The 17151-nt window shown below is 38.4% G+C and overlaps 1 protein-coding gene across 1 annotated transcript in view; it reads right to left on the minus strand.

Annotated features, from left to right (window-relative positions):
• The window catches only part of pvalb6 (parvalbumin 6), a 93945-nt gene that overhangs the window by 15434 nt on the left and 61360 nt on the right, over window positions 1-17151 (minus strand). The window lies entirely within an intron of this gene.

The following is a 17151-nucleotide window of genomic DNA, read 5'->3' on the forward strand; positions in this document are numbered from 1 at the left end:
AAAAGACACCAAGAGTCGGGGGCGGAAAAAAGGAAGAGGAAAAAGCAGCGAGATGATGCCCGCGCATCACTTGCAGGTAAGAATGTTGTTGTTGTTGTTTTTTTTTTTAAACAATTGTTTATTTATTATCAGCTACGTTTACATGACTACAATAATCTGATAACTGGGAATAACCAGGCAATGACAATAATGAGATTTGACACATTTACGTGCACTTCAGTGATGTGATAATCAGGAAAAACCTGGTTTACATGTTAAGTCAATAGTTCGATTTCTTTCCAAGTACATGACGTAAAACTCTTGGTCTCAGCATAGGCCTTCCTCCATGTTTACCAAAAACCCATGCTTGCTTGAAGTTGTCCCACTGAACCTCTTCAAATGCGAGTGTGGCGATTACAAGCTCGCTAACTGCAGAGTAGGCCCATAGGCTGAAAGCGAATCAGTTTGGTGTCCCTAAGGCCTCTCTTGCGACAACCGTTTTTCCATTTGTACAAATGCTAAGAGATGTAAAATAGCGGTGTTTATCAGATAAAGGATAGCGGATCATGCTCTTTAAATGACCACTTGAATAATCTGGTAACTCCAGAAATCCGGTTATGATCGGTTTATTAGTGTGCACAACCAAAAAAACCCACTCCAAAACGCTATGGTGGAAATGATGTGACTTGCAAGTTCATTGCACAATGAAAATTAAATGGAATGTTACGAGACATATCGGTAGTGGTTTTATGCAACGACTATGTTGATACCGAAATTTTTCCATTAGTAAGAAGCCGTAGTCATTTTCGAGAGGTTCAGAGGCCAAGAGCGACATCTACTGGTGAAACTAATTAGAAAAAAAAAACAATCTTAAAGCTATGTAGATTTCCCCTTTCATATTCATTGTTTCCACATTATGTCCAGAATGTTTATATAGTCAGTCCATGTCTATAAAGGTATAATATTAAAGTTTTCATGTATCTGTGTTTTAACTATGGGCCTGCATAATACTATAATTAATTTAGAAAATGTTTGTACCATGGTTCAAAACAATATTTCACCGTATAATCCCTGAATGTTTTGTCTTGTATTGGTGGATGGGGGGATGGGGGGGGGGGGGGGGGGGTACCACAAAGCATTTATGCCTAGGGCACCAAAATAGCTAGCGCCGGCCCTGGTTGACGGACACAGGAAGTCTGTGTGCTTACGTTTGTTATGGTCCGAGTTGCGGAGCTGCAATAAACGTTGACTCAAATGAGTTCAAGAAACTAAATTCTGTGCTTTATGAAGAGTGAAAAAGCAGAATTTAACACAGACGAAATCATTCGGTCGATTAGAGTGAAGTATTACCGAAACGAAATGGTGACGTCACGTACCGTAATGGTCGGCAACGGGTCGCCGCATACGTTTCTTCAACACAACGTGGCCGTGTCAATAAAAAAAAAAAATTGGTTTATATATACTGTATATATATATATATATATATATATATATATATATATATATATATATATATATATATATATATATATATATATATTTCTGTCTCCATCCCTGTACCCGTTTATAATGCCCACCATGATTTTACAAGTTGATTTTGGGGAAAAAAAGTGCACGTTATATTCGGGAAATTACGGTAATTGAGTTAGTAACTCAGTTACCTGAATTTAAAAGTAATTAGTTACTCGGCAAAGTAACTGGTGTTACTTTTCATGTTTTTGTTTTTGTTTTGTTTTTTTCAATTAAAAAAAAAAAAAAAAAACAGGTCACACTATGCGAAGTTCAAAGGTTTTTTGGGACATTTAGCCCTGGCCCGATTCTTTACCCTAAACTAGACACAGGGGTATTGCGGATATTGCGATAACTATATAGTAATAAACCGATTGCTATATTTGGAAGTCATTTAATATTGTGAATCAACAATTAAAGTTGTTAAAATTGCTCCTGTTATTGCATTAGTTCCCGTCTGTCTACTTTCGATATGTGAAAGTTTTAAAACTGTTTCATCATTTATAAATAGATTCAAGTCAAGATTTTACCGATTTAGGAGTATTTTAGATAAAAAGTTACTTAGGTTCACTATGAAGGTTCTCTACAAAAGAGCCTTCCTGAGAAGTGTACTGCTTTAAGATGGCGGCTGTTAACTAATGCCGGCGAGTCTACCATTTCGCATGTAGTTCTCTATACATGTGCCAACACCGCCAAGTCTGTCATTTCGCATTTGTTCTATATACATGTGATATCTACTGTAGCATCAAGTGGGCGTACTGTAGTTTGTGGCTATCGGCTACGGTCAGGTATTATTGGAGCCACCTTGCATCGCGTTTGCAACGGCGTCACAACTCCCTTCCCTCCTCCCCACTCCTGCTCTGCTCTCTCCGAGTCCGTGTCTCTCAGACTTTTCTCACGTCATTCACCTAACGTAGTAACGCATAGTAACGCACGCCTTTATATCCTCAGTAACGGTAACAGCGTTGCAAAGATGAGAAAAGTAATTGATTAGATTACTCACTACTGAAAAAAATGGTGCCGTCAGTAACGCCGTTATACTCTAACGCCGTTATTAACAACATTGGCAGTAACACAGAATCACTCTAAAAAAAAAAAAAAAAAAACGTCAAAGGTAAATGCCAGAAAAACAATGTCATTCCATGTTTGTAAGATTTAAAAAGTACAAATTGTTCAGCCTTGAGAATTCTAAAAATTTCAAATTGGATTGTCTCGTGTACAAGGTGTTACATGGACCCGCCCCACCTCCCATGTCACTGCCACCCTCCAAATGGATTTATCCTATTTATCCTACTATCCTATCCTAGCTTGAAAAAAAAAAATTAAAAAAAGGGCTCACAGCAGTCTCAGGAACGTGGCCACCTCTAGAGGGGATTGATAGATCCCACTCTGAAAAACAGCCTTCCGTCAAAGTTCTCTCTCTGTAAAGGCCAGTAAAATTTGGAAAAGTTTACCACTTGCTATCAGTGAGTGTCCGACAATACTAACCCTCAAAAGTTACCTCAAGCAGTGGTTGAAAGTAAACCAGTCCTATAACCACTAACTTTTAAGTTCGTAGTCACCTACTGTACTAATACTAAAGCTTGAGTTATGCTCCTGCGTTGCGGTGACAGCGAAGTGACTACGGCATTAATGAGTATTCGATAGTTCTACGGTGTGGGAACGCGTTGCTATGTAATTCACCGCCAAGCCACTAGAGGGGTGTGGCATTATGTTTTTACGGTTTTGGGGCATGCTTGTTGACTTCCTCTTGTCTAATTTAATGGAGAAAAAAATAAATAAACAATGCCAGATGGAGGGCTTGAATGTGGATCTTCAGCTCATCAACATTGAAAAAATGTTGATCATACAAATGTTGAGGCGCATGTGACGCAGAAGACGGTTTCGAGGCGGTCTGTCCGACTTTTGATGCAGCATGGACAGTTCTAGACCAGCAAGCTGTGGCAGCTAGCTTCCAACTGGCGTCGAGCACTGAGTCCAGCGGTTTGTCCGAGGTCTGCAAAGCCCTCCAGCCCGATTTGTTTGCCGTGTCCTACAACCAGCCAGTGGGAAGCCATAGCAGATTTCTGGCAGCTATGGAACTTCCCAAACTGCGTTGGAAGCCTTGATGTAAACGTTATTATAAAAGCACTGAGGCACTCTCAATCAGTGATGATATATTGTGTGTGAACTGTCTGTTATTGAAAATTAAACATCATAACAACTCTTTTGACACCAAACCTGTGCTTTATTCTTCATACACTTGAAGTGTGAGACGTAAATAAATCACAGACTCACAGCAAACATATTTACACAATAAATGATGAAGTGCACCAACCAAAAATACGACATAAAGTGATAACAAATTGGCAGTTTTTGGCCAACTGGCTCACTGCTTCGTGTGGCCATTCGATTCCGAACACACACATACTCTCGGTGGTTCTTCCATTTTTTTTTATTCAATCACTGGCTGACCTCCAGCTCCGTATATTCAGCAATCTCCTCCCAAGAATTGCCTGCCATTTGGCAATCTTCATAATGTCTTGACGAAACATTGTAGAAGTTTTCGTACTTGCTCTTCATTGATACTCTCGTCAGCTTGGTCCATTTTTGCGAGGAGAAAAATCATGTTTGACAATGGCGGTGATTTCGCGCTGAACCGGAAAGAACAGTTTGAGCGGACCAATCACAGTCCATTTCCACCACGTCAGACGCATTGACACGACGCGAAGTCAGAAAATTCAGAAGGAGCAAGAGAGGCTACGGCGGAGGGTCGTAAATCGGGTCTTCCTTGACGGCGCAGGTCTGACGCGGAAGCATAACTTGGCCTTAACACTGTACTGTGCTGTTTTATTGTAACCTCTTGTTCTTTTTTATGTTGTTTTTGTGTCTTTCTGTTCCATTAACTGCCTAAGGACTGCGGATGCAAGTTAGCATTTAATCCGCCATTAATCCGTTATATTTACGTCTTTTAGACGTTTCTAAATCGATGCTCTTCAATGGGCACTCTCCCTATCAAATAAATAAATAAATTTGACAATGAATGTTTTACTGTGTATTTAATAGTATGATTCTGGCAACCACAGGTGCCAGTATTTTATCATAAATTCAAAGTGTTTTCACAGAGCAATTAAAAGACACTGTGAGAAATTAGATATATTTGTCCAAAGTTAAACGTATTTGCCCGCACAAACGCTTTTAAGCAATCTGATTATGAAGGTGACCTCTGTTTGATATGCTTTGTGGGTTTCCTTCATTTTTATCACAGCAGGTGATATATGAGCTTCTTGAGTTCTGTAGCGTTATCTACTTCAGTGATAGGGGCCTACACACATGGATCAATAGGGAAAAGTACTTGACTTGTGTAGCCAGTCGTTTAATCTTTTATTATTACCAGCAGGACCTCCTTTTGTGACCCCTAGCACAAAGGTGTCCAGGGGAAAAGAAACAATTCACTCTGAAATGAAGAGAATTAGATTGACTTGGTGAGATAACCTAGCTAAGCCAATGAGCTCTCAGCAGAACTGGGAAAAGTCGATCATTATTTATATACAGTATAGTGATAGGACTGCATAAAGACTCATTATGGCCCAGCTGTTGAGTTCTTCTGAGGATACTGCGGAACGAGGCATTTTTAATCTGACGTAAGGATGTGTCAAAATGGGGAGCAAAATGTGATTTTTTTTTTTTCTGTATAATAAATACTGTTGTCACGATACTAAAACTTTCCATCTTGGTATCAATACTCAAGCAAATAATACCTTTTTCAAGACCAAATTAAACCCCAAATTAAATGTTAACTCTTTCAGTCTTTATCTCTTGATGGGCGTTTTTTTTAACTACAACAACAAAAATTAATAGTAAGTGATCCAAAATCAAAATAAATCAAGCCAGAATTGCCCCAAAATTGACAGTGAGTGATCCAAAAATCAAAAGAAAGTGACCCTAAAATGCCCCAAAGTCAACAGCAAGTGACCCGGAAGTTCCCTAAAATCAACAGGAACTAAGGCTAGGTTCATACCGCAGATTTTGATGCACAATTAAGATTTTTTTGTCATATCTGTTTTTATGATGTGCCCGTTCAGACTGCCTTTGTCCATTGAGCTCGTTCACTTATCACGCCTGCGCACTAATTCGCAGTCCGAGATGCGCTGTGCAAGCTGACCCGTATGCGCAGGAGCATCAAAACAAATGCTGGCTCAACGCCATTCTAGGGTGAACATCCTTTGATTTCCAAAAAGAGGACACAAATAACAGACAAATAATCCCTGTTTAGTCTCATATTCAAAGTTTATATGGATTGATAGCATGCACGCACTGTGCTTGCATGACGCACACATATATGGACAGTTTGCTCAGACTCTCGGCCGTGTAAGCAATCTTGAAATATTGCTCATTTGGAGCATAAACACCCCCCCCCCCCCCGAGCCCCCCCCTTCCATTTAATTTTTTTATGACTGTTATCAAACTCGACTCTTCCCTAAAAGCCGCGTTCAAGCTAAGCGCTAACGCTAATGCACACCATATACGAAAGTGACCTAGATCGGATTTGAAATGGTCCACTTTTATGCGACCTGTTCCGTCAGTAACTTCAGATCAGAAGTTAATGCCTGACGCAAATCGGAAAAACATGAAAAAAATCGGATTTGTGCATTAAGACCTTCGGTATGAACCTAGCCTAATTCAACTAGTATAAGATGTAACCCAGGAATGCTCCAAAATGTATCGGAAATAATCGAAAACCAACAGAAAGTGAGTGACCTGTAAATACCTTCAAATTTACCTTTTTTTTTTTTTTTTTTTTTAATTTACTGCACAACAGCTATTTTCATGTAATGTATGTTTAGATAATAAATAAATGGGTTACTAAACAAAATGTAAAAAAAACCAAAAAAAACGATTGAAACATAATTTGTCAAAAGTAAAAGCAACAACACAAAAAGGTGCTAGTTTTTTCAACACTCCAATAAATAGCTACAAAACTATCATTGTAATTTGCAGTCCTCCCTGATGACACATATTTTCCTCTGTTAAGATTTACAGTCTAATGAAGTTACACATCCATGAGATTAATTTGCAAAACAAACATAATGAAAGCAATGCGGGTGCTGAGACCGCTTGACATATTGTAATATTAGTAAACAAATTAAAGATGCAGATGATCTGAATCACTCATTGTAAGATGTGTAAAAGCTCATAAATATTTCGTTATGAGTGTCCATCTCATTAACTTTCATTATTTGAGTAGTCTTCTGTGAATGAATGTTCCTGGTTGAATACACGCAAGAGTGCCTATCACATTTTTATTTTTATCCATTTTTATTAATCAAACCTGTATTCATTCATAAATTCATTGTCATGAGCGAATCAACAAGTTTGATTTCATCAGTATTTTGACAAACTTTGGTTACCCCGGAGCACAACCGTTAGAGCGCAGTCAATCTCATTAGATGTAATTAAAATTTAACCTTGAAATAAATCACAAGTAGGCCCTGGGACACCACTGCTTCTCATTTTGCAAGCAAACGGTTGCTATCGAAAAGTAATTACCTGGTTGAGATGCTGTCTCTCTCTATCAGAAATTGATCTTATTCTATGGAGCAGCCATTTCAGAGAGGTAAATAACTTCCTTGCCGTTTTATTTTTGTTCATCTATATACAATACTTAATAGGGATATCTCGATCACATATTTTTGTGTCTGAGTCGCCTGATTTTGAGAATCTACCGATACCAAGTCCCGAGCCAATCCCGAAAAAAAGAATGGTTTTATTGAAACAAAAGTTCCAAACATGTTACAGAACTGTCCTTTTTACAGTACTTCCTCTTCCATTGTTTCCGGGAGTGTTGCGGAGTATAAAACGTATATATATTTGTATCTTTTGGCAATGCCATGCCGTGTTACTTTCGAGCCCTTAAAAAGTAGAAAAAATACATACTAGTATAAATTAGGCCTGAATGATATCGGATAAAATTAACATTCTGATGTACTGTATATCGCAAAGGGTCCACAGTTTCTGCATAGTTGCACATAACTTTCATCTTCAGGTGCACCAACACAAAATGTAGGCGCACAGAACTGTGAGGTGGATGTGCCACTGTGCTGCCTTCATAATGTTATTTATTTTTAAACAAGAATAACGTAGAAAATGCTTGTCTTTATTAAATGCTTCATTGAGTGAGTCCACTCAAATTCACTTGCGCTTTGACGCTCACTCTGCCGAGAACAGCCTCTCACTTGAATGAGTTGCCATAGACGGGTGTGTTACAAATTAAACGATGATTGACACATTTGCGCCTTTGATCATAGAGCTACCAGACTTCTCTCGTGAGATCAAAGCTACAAATTTGTCAATCATCTCTAACTTTAAGTACCAAAAAATGGAAAAAAAAACAAGTTTGGACGCATTGCTTAGCTAGCAGGAGGGAGATGAGAGGCTGTATAAGCATGAAGCAAGAAAAACAAATATATTTTTTAAATTAAAAACCGGATCCATTTCACCCTATTCCGATCTTCTGAAAAAACAGCGCGAATTTCAGCAGCTTGTTAAATGTCTAATGTGACGATGATAAACTCGAATCTTCAGCTTCAAGGGCCTTTCAATGTTGTGAATATTTGTGCTTATTTTAATAGTTTTGGACTTATTGCTGTCACGATACGAAAGATTTCAACTCGATATCAATCCTTATAAAATACTTGATACTCAAAATCATTTTTGTTACAATTAAAAACTCAAAATAAAATGTTGGTGGTACCTCTACATACAAATTTAATTCGTTCCAGGACATGGTTTGTAAGTCGAAATGGTCGTATGTCGAGAGGAATTTTCCACAACACCGTAAGAATACATTATAATTTGCTAAATTCATTCCACAGCTCGAAAACCTATGCTAAATCCTTAATAAATACTGCTCGTACAATTACAAATAGCAATTACAGATAGTAAAACAAATAAATGTTAAATACAAATCGAAAAAAATATATATATAATCATAATAATAATAATGTAACAAATCGGGTTCTAATGTGGTGGTTGTGTTTTGCATGCTGTTCCTGAATGCACCGTGTGACTGAAGACAGATTGAGACAGGTGCAGAAGATTTTTTAATTTCTCTTTTCATGTTGCTGTTGGGTTGGCGTCGGCTATGGCGGACAGTAGCCCGGTTGTGTTGCACAAGTTCTGAAATAAATGATTAAAAACCCCACGAAGGTGGTGATGTCTTTGCCGATGTTACAATCTTAATAATTGTCACCTTAACTTATGAAGACTGGCGAACGGAAGTCGGAGGAGGACCGTCAAGGTTATAGACATATTCCGGCCATATTGTCAAGCTAGTTCACTGACGAGCACACCAGTTTCATATTTTTCTATCATTTCCCTCTTAATTTCAATGGTAAACATCGCCTTTTTCCATTTTCATGTTGATTCATCTCACAAGAAAACCCTCCGTGTGCCCGTCTTGTGGAAAAACAATGAAATTGCGCCGCTTCATAAATTGTTGAAAAAAAAAAGGTATAAACATTTCGAGCACGGCGTCATATGTCGAGACATATGACGTGTTATGTCGGATTTCGAAAGGGTCATATGTCGATGCGATCATATATATATGAGATATCACTGTAATTATTTTTGACAAAAGAAATAAAAAACAAACAAAAAGCTTTCTTGAATTACCCCAAAACTAAAAGGAAATGACCAAAGAATGCCCCAAAATCATTAGAAGTGAACAGAAATGTCCCGAGATCAACAGGAAATGATCCCAAATGTACAGGAAGTGACCCAAATCAACAGTGACTCGTAGGTACCCTAACATTAACAAGGAAGTGGCCTGAAATGAACTAAATATCTGCCATTGACAGCAATAGACATCCATTTCGTTAAAAATAGGGGGACTGGCTGTGAATGATCATCTGTCAGTGCCAATGACGGCGCAAGACTTCCAATTCATTTTGAGTGGTAGGGGCGAGCAATCAAAAAATATTGTATTCAGATACAACAATTCAGTATTAATTCTCGCAGTCGGCATGATGTCACGATGACGTAATCTCGCGTAGCAACGTGTCGCCATTTTGAGATGGGGGCAAGCACAGGTAAATGTCCGTAGACAAACGTTGTCTGAAATTCATATATTTCAGCTGTGTTTTGCGTCTTTTTTCATAAAAACGTCCTAAACATGACTTATTATCACGAGTCACTGCCGACAGACGCGAGGAGGCGAAACAATTTAAGATTAGCGTGTATTGGCCTGCAAATCTGCCCATAAAAAGTCGCGGCTGATAGCTGGATAAACAATCCAAAGGAATTGCCTGCAGTGGAGTTCGGAAACATCGACAACTACCTCATAAAGTCAGACAGTAAGTTGACGTTTATCAATTACGTGGAATATGTACTGTGTGGAACTAAGAAAACTGGTAGTATATATGGAGTGATTATTTATGCTGTAATTGGTAATTCGCCTCCAAGCGTTATTTAGCCGTGAACACGTCACGGCAAAATAACCAATCCCCACCAGGCCATTAATATACAGATTGACCAATCAGAGAAGTTCACGGCAAAAGAAAAATAACGCTTTGCGAGTTGTCGGTTCCAGTAATAATAACCACTGTCTAGTCGATTGAATCCTAGCAGCTAATTGGGGAAAAAAAAAAAAATCGATTAAAGTTTACTCACCAGTAATAAAATGTCGGCTGAAAACGTAAATGTGCCTGGTCCACGGAACTGTCTTCTTTTACTGTTTCTCGATTGATTAATTTCAGCCAAATGCTTGTCCTTTTCTTCTCACAAGGAAGAATTAAGAACTTCAAATACGGCTCCGAACTCTTCCTTGTGTTACAACCCGCAACACGGCAACTTTTAGTCATTCCGACGGAAAAAAAGACGGCAAATAAGACAAAAGTTCAACGCGTTTGTACTACAATGCACGACAGAGCAACTGCTTGTGACTTGTGTTTTGCCCCCATTTCAATACGGCGACGCTTTGTTGTGGCTGGTGATGCCATTAATGGCCGGATGTCCGACTGCAAGAATACTTTGATATTGTTCAACACTTTTGACAACCCTAGTTATAGCAGGTTTTCCAATGTCAGCCCAGTTTATGGAGTGGTTGCTGCCTAATTGTATGGTTTTAAAGACTAATTAAACCTCACTATTAATGATCATCAAACGTCTCCTCGTCTCTCATCAGCCAGCCTTGTTTTGTTATGCCCATCCTTGTTTCGCCCTTCCTCCCCCCATTGCTCTTTCCTCCCTGCAGCTATTCGATTTCTTCACCTAATTTTCTCACTCCGCCCACCCAAGGGACCTCTCTGTCCTCTAATCCCCCTCTGAGATGATTAACCCCTCTCTCTTACCGCCACCTCACAAGCACTGTCTCATTTATAGACCTTTCTGTGTCTCATTTCTTTACACTTTTAATTGACGCTTTCTCTTTTCATTTACTGGTTGCTTCAAACACTTTTAATTGACGCTTTCTCTTTTCATTTACTGGTTGCTTCAAAGCATTTGTGTAGCATCTCTACCAACATATTAAATCCTACCGGTGTGTTTGCTTGTTTTGCTTCCACCCATTAGCACTACTGCTTATGACTCCTACTTGCAATTTATTGCCAGTAATTGACTCGTTGGCTGCCGAAAACAATGACAGACGTCCTATCCATTTGAAGTGGGAGAGTTGGTATCATTTGGAATAATTTTAATGTTCTTCTACAGACAAGTTTCCGAGGTACTTCAGTATTTCTTCTCGCGACTTCCGTTTTACACAATCTCTAACCAAAACAGTAATGGAGCTGTAGTGGCATCACTCATCAAAATCCCTCAAAAAAGACAATTTTAAAATACCGCATCCATCTGCCATCATAACAACAAAGGAGGACAAAATGAAGAAATGGCTGAGAGTCACCACAACCAAAATATTTGTGTATTTTATTGATTTAATGACAGTGCAAAGAAACGCAATCAGGAACCTGAAAAGCTCCGAGGCATCTAGTACCTGCACAGCAACAAAGTTGAATGTGTCCTAATACCTGAACTCGGGAATTTTGTGTTCATGAAGACAAATGTGAAACCAAGCCAGTGCCACCACAAAGCAATAAAATGGGTGCTCTTAAAATAGGTGGTGGAGCATGCAGGGTGCACTCGTGTCGCAGGTCCCATGCATTTTCATGTGTCCAGTGCTCCAAAAATATTAAAGGTAAAATCTTGCGCATCAAACGACTTGTTGACTCAAAATATAGCCATTAATATCTAAACGCCTAGCAACAAGAGTGAGTACACCCCTTAAAAACTACGTACATCCCTAAATGTCCAAATTGAGTACTGCTTGTCATTTTCACTCCAAAATGTCATGTGACTCGTTACAGGAGTGCTGTCAGCATTGCTGCAGAAATTGAAGAGGTGGGGGGTCAGCCTGTTAGGCTGTCAGGCCATCAAATTGGTGTGCATGGCTGTCACCCCAGGAGGAAGCCTCTTCTGAAGGCGGTACACATGAAAGCCCGCAAACAGTTTGCTGAAGACATGTCAACAAAGCACATGGATTACTGGAACCATGTTCTATGGCCTGATGAGACGGGCGGGCTTTCTTGTGTACCGTCTTCAGAAGAGGCTTCCTCCTGTGGTGACAGCCATGCACACCAATTTGATGGAGAGTGCGGCGTATGATCTGAACACTAACAGGCTGACCCCCCACCTCTTCAATCTCTGCAGCAATGCTGATAGCACTCCTGTTACGAGTCGCGTGACATTTTGGAGGGAAAATGACAAGCAATACTCAATTTGGACATTTAGGTATGTACGTAGTTTCTATGGGGTGTACTCAGTTTTGTTGCCAGGGGTTTGGATATTAATGGCTACATTTTGAGTTATTTTGAGGGGAAAATAAATTAACTGTATTATATAAGCTGCACACAGACTATTTTTCATTGTGTCAAAGTGTGATTTTGTCAGTGTTGTCCCATGAAAAGATATACTTAAATATCTGCAAAAATGCGAGGGGTGTACTCACTTTTGTGATACACTGTACATTGATGATCGTAATCATGGTGATGTTTAATGTCATTTACTACACCTACTGCTGTGGCTGCAGCACATGTTAACTTCTAGGCTAGTACAACTGCTGTTACACAATTATGTTCAATTTGAATGTAATTCTGTGTTTTGCGTCAAAGCTGAGACATCATTGTCTTAGTTTTACAATGATAAATAAATGGGAAACACCCATCTAGTACAAGTCACACACGTGCTTCTTACCCTAAATGCATAAATGCAAGTATTAAGTTTTTTGTTTGTTTACAGGTGGAAAATGCTGTTTGGTAAGGGAAGACAACTTGACTTCACAAATTACTGTACATTGAAGGACATACAAGACTACGTGCATTCTATTTTTTACACATGATGCCTAAAGTTGTGGATGGCTTTGATGATAGAAGGCTCGAGTTATGCTCCACCTACGTTAAAATTTTTCTCATAATATTATATATTGTGATTTATTGACCTGTTTTGCACATGCACCAATTTTTATAGTAAATAAAACAAGTAATGGAATCATGTTGTCCAACAGTTTTATTGTGATCAATATCTGGAATAAAAAAGAAAGACATACTACTTGTGTTTATATGGGATGCATATGGGTGTTGAGCTCATGATACCATGACTATAATCAAACCAGGTGAAAAATACCATGTCGAATTACCTTGTAACAACAAAATCATTTGCAGCACATCTGCATTCGGCACCTGTCAAATTATTTGTAATTTCGCTTCATTTTGGTCACTCAGACGGCCGGCGTATCAATCTACACCTTGTTGACACAGGCTGCACAGATTGTTAGAATTTTGTCCACGAATGATCTACGAAGTGATAAGAACAATCTTATACAATCCTTTAGTTGTGTCCTTTAAGTTTCAAGCAACGATCCTTAACTTAATGTCTGCATCTGGTTTTGATTTGAGGCGTATGGCAGGGTACATCAACACTGGCGCTTTGTAGCTGGTCGGTGATCAAAACATTCCACTTCCAGCCATATATATTGGCGCTTCCAGGGGTTTGCACAACCACGCACAGCACAGAAAGTCCCGGAGCCTCATCTAAGTCGTGCTGAATCCATGTTTGGAGATTCCATGGGTTCCTCTGGTTTGATTTTGCAGTATAACTTTGTCTACACACTGCTTACATCAGCCACACTGCTTGTTCTTTCTAAACCGGAAGTCTGGAATTGAAAATGTCAAAGATGGGGCCGCCCATGTTTCACTTAGGAATCTTGTCTGTAGTGCTGTGAACAGTTTTGCTCATTATTCAAGAATTACTCTGTTTTTCCACCACCTATGAACTTAAAAGTTAAGTTAAAAAGATATATATTCCTTGAAATAATATTGTAGATAATTCAAAAATGTGGAGAAGCTTCTTTTGTGGAAAGATTTCTGTGTAAGCATTTTAAAATAAATTCTTTAATTCTTGTCACATAGTTTGTTGTAGTGTCTGGGAATTAAAACAAAGATCAGATTTGCATTATTTTATATGATTATATATTTATTTTTTAAAAAATTGGTAGCAATTGCCAGGGATTTTATCTGGTCTTTAACCACTTCATGCCTGAATTTACATTTAAATATACATTTAAAAGGGGGTGGCGTTGGTACAGATGAGTACAGTTCAAGTAAGCATAATTTAAAAAAAAAAAAAAAAAAAACACATACACGACATAGAAAATTGGCCTTATCTAACCCATTTACCCCAATTGTAAATGTAAAAACTTAAAAAAAAAAAAAAAAAACATTTAAAAATTGATGTCAATTAATTTGAATGAATTTCCCTTTCACCCTCCCACTTCAAATGGATTCTACTATTGAACAAAATATTTCCTCGTTCTACACGCAAACATTGATTTTAATTAATAAAAGACTCAAAATGGAATACAAGTAAAAGGAGTGTTAATGGTTGTTTGTTAAATTCCCTGTGATTGACTGGTGACCAGTCCATTGAATAATAAATAATGAGAAGATAAATACTATGAAGTACTATCAAGGCAACTTTGCTCCAATACTTTTTCGTACAAACATCAGCAAAGACTGACCTTTTGCTCAAAAGACCAATGCAAGACTTAAAGGTGACTGCGTGCACAGTTACATGAAGGCAGTAAACACATTTTATTGATAGGAAGGAATCTGTATGCGCTACAATCTTGGTGTATTTGTCACGAATCGTAATAAATATTTGAAAGCTGGAAATCATTAGTTTTTGGGACAGAAAGAGTTTCAAAGTTTTCTGCAAGTGTATGCCCTCGCGAGATAGACAACAATGTATTTATTGTACATAATTAAGTACTTTCATCAATGCAAGTTGTTCAACAAGACTTTTCAAAGAAAGAAAATTGCTGAAAGTGCTATTTGAAATACGCAAAATTTATCCCTGGTCTACACTAATCTGTGACCTATTGATACTTGCGCAAGAAATATGTGACGAAGGCTATGAATGAGTGTAATCATGTCTCCGGTGTGGGACATTAGATGAACATTTTCCACCAGTAAATTACTTTTGTAATCACTTTCATTTCTCAACATTCTTAAAAGTACATTTAGGACCTGAAAAATGAAACGAAAAATGCGAAGCAGCTTTCGAATGAAAATGGTGTAATATTGCCCGGTGCTTTGGGTATGAATAAATGTTCATACGCTGCCACCCTCCAAGTTCAAATGGATTTACCCTAGTGACAGCATGAATAGAACCACATAATCATCAGTGGCACTGCAAGCGTTAAGCGTTCTTCTCTCAAATGGCCAGCAATTTTATTGGCATATTCATTCAAATATATATTGCCGATGCCATCTCATCATAGCAGCAAAAAGGCCACTGGAGATGTGCCTTTTCCAGCCTTCTGACAAGACGACAGGAGGATGAAGTACTGACAGGTAATTCTAGGATGATGATAATGAAAGACGGAATATTAAAAAAGAAATGACAGAGAAGAGATTAAAAGCAGAGGGACTTGACATAGAGGAGGACAGTAGAAAGGGAGAGACGAGGCCAGCGACGCGGTTTGTGGCACTGAGGTCAACGTTAGATTCCGCCATGGAATTCTAGATGAGGCATGGGAAGGGATGACAAGGATAAATGAGGGAAAATAAGGCAGCTACATCGTCAAATCTACATAAGCAATGAGGTTTGGTATTGCTCAAAGCTTGTGAGACTATTGTTGGACAAGGGGAACTATCAGGGGGGAGCCACTAAAGACAAGAGGACGCCTTTCATGGCCTGTTCCTATTTCCACATCAATAGCAGCATCACATACTTAATCAACACAATCGCTTTGTAGCTAAACAACATCCTAATATGAGCCCCGGTTGTCCTACTGATACCCATTGTTTGATTACGTCTGTGTCTCCATCATTGTAAAGGTTATGCTTTGTGTGATTACTTATGGGACTCCCATGCAGGTTGTTTCAAATGAATATGGGTGTTCATTCAGGACTGCTTGGAATACTAATGTGAGATTCACAAACACTCAATGAAAAGTGTGCCCATTGTCTGCTGGGGCTTGCATAGTAGTCAAACAATTGATCACTGCGACTATTTATAGTTGCAAAAACAAGAATAGATGCACAGTATACCTGTCTACTAATTGCTGCCCAATAGTTACTCATATTTCTCATTCAAATCTAAGGGCTTTGCAGACAAGCAGTGGATATTAAAACGCATGAGTAATAAAAAAAAAATTTTTTTTTTTAAATAATTATGAAAAATCCAACCGCAAGTGGGCTCTTGCACATTATTAACAGGCTGAAGGTTGTGCGTGCTTGCCCACGACTCGACCCTACAGGCACTATAAGACCGCAGTTAATTAATCAGCCCTGATACAAAAAATAAAAAATCAGGCTCCGAGGATGGAAGGTATTTGAATCCTTAGACCCCAAAATTATAAGGAAGACAAGTGAACCACACACATTGAAATTTTTTTTTACCCCTTTTGGGCACACTACTGTACAGTTGACAGCTTTTCAAAGTTGACACTTAAGTACCTATTTTTGGTCATTTAAAAAGACTTCAATGTTCCAGGACCTGGTTTTTAAGTCGAAATGGCCATATGTTGAGCGGGATTGTCCCATTAGAATACATCATAATTTGATTAAATCGTTCGAAAGCCCAAAACTGACACGAAATCCTTCATAAATACCACTGCAAATAGCAATTACACATAGCAAAACAAATAAATTATAAATACAAATCGGAATGATATAAAAATAAGAATAATCAAAGTCAAAGTCAAAGTTTGCTTTATTGTCAATTCTACCACATGTGCAAGGACAGACAGAGAATTGAAATTGTGTGACTCTCTAACCTCAGTGGCAGTAAAAATGAAATAAAAGAAATAAATATATATAAAAATAGACAACTGTACAATCTGACAATATGAAACACACAAAATAAAAACAGGTACTGGAAAAGTAGCTGCAATAGTGCAAATGTATTGTCCTATACACACACACGCGCACACACACACACGTATACATACATACATACCAACATGCATGATTGTGCAAAAAGGGTTATATAAAGTGACTAGATGACTATTTATAAATGACTATTATAAAGTGAGTGTAAAGTAACTGTTTTAAGATGCTTATTGTAAAGTGACTGCGTGCAAAATGACTGTTGCTTGTGAAGTGGGACTGGGAAGTCAGAGTCCAGATGGAG

Source organism: Corythoichthys intestinalis, chromosome 16, assembly GCF_030265065.1.
Source record: "Corythoichthys intestinalis isolate RoL2023-P3 chromosome 16, ASM3026506v1, whole genome shotgun sequence".
Taxonomy (NCBI): domain Eukaryota; kingdom Metazoa; phylum Chordata; class Actinopteri; order Syngnathiformes; family Syngnathidae; genus Corythoichthys; species Corythoichthys intestinalis.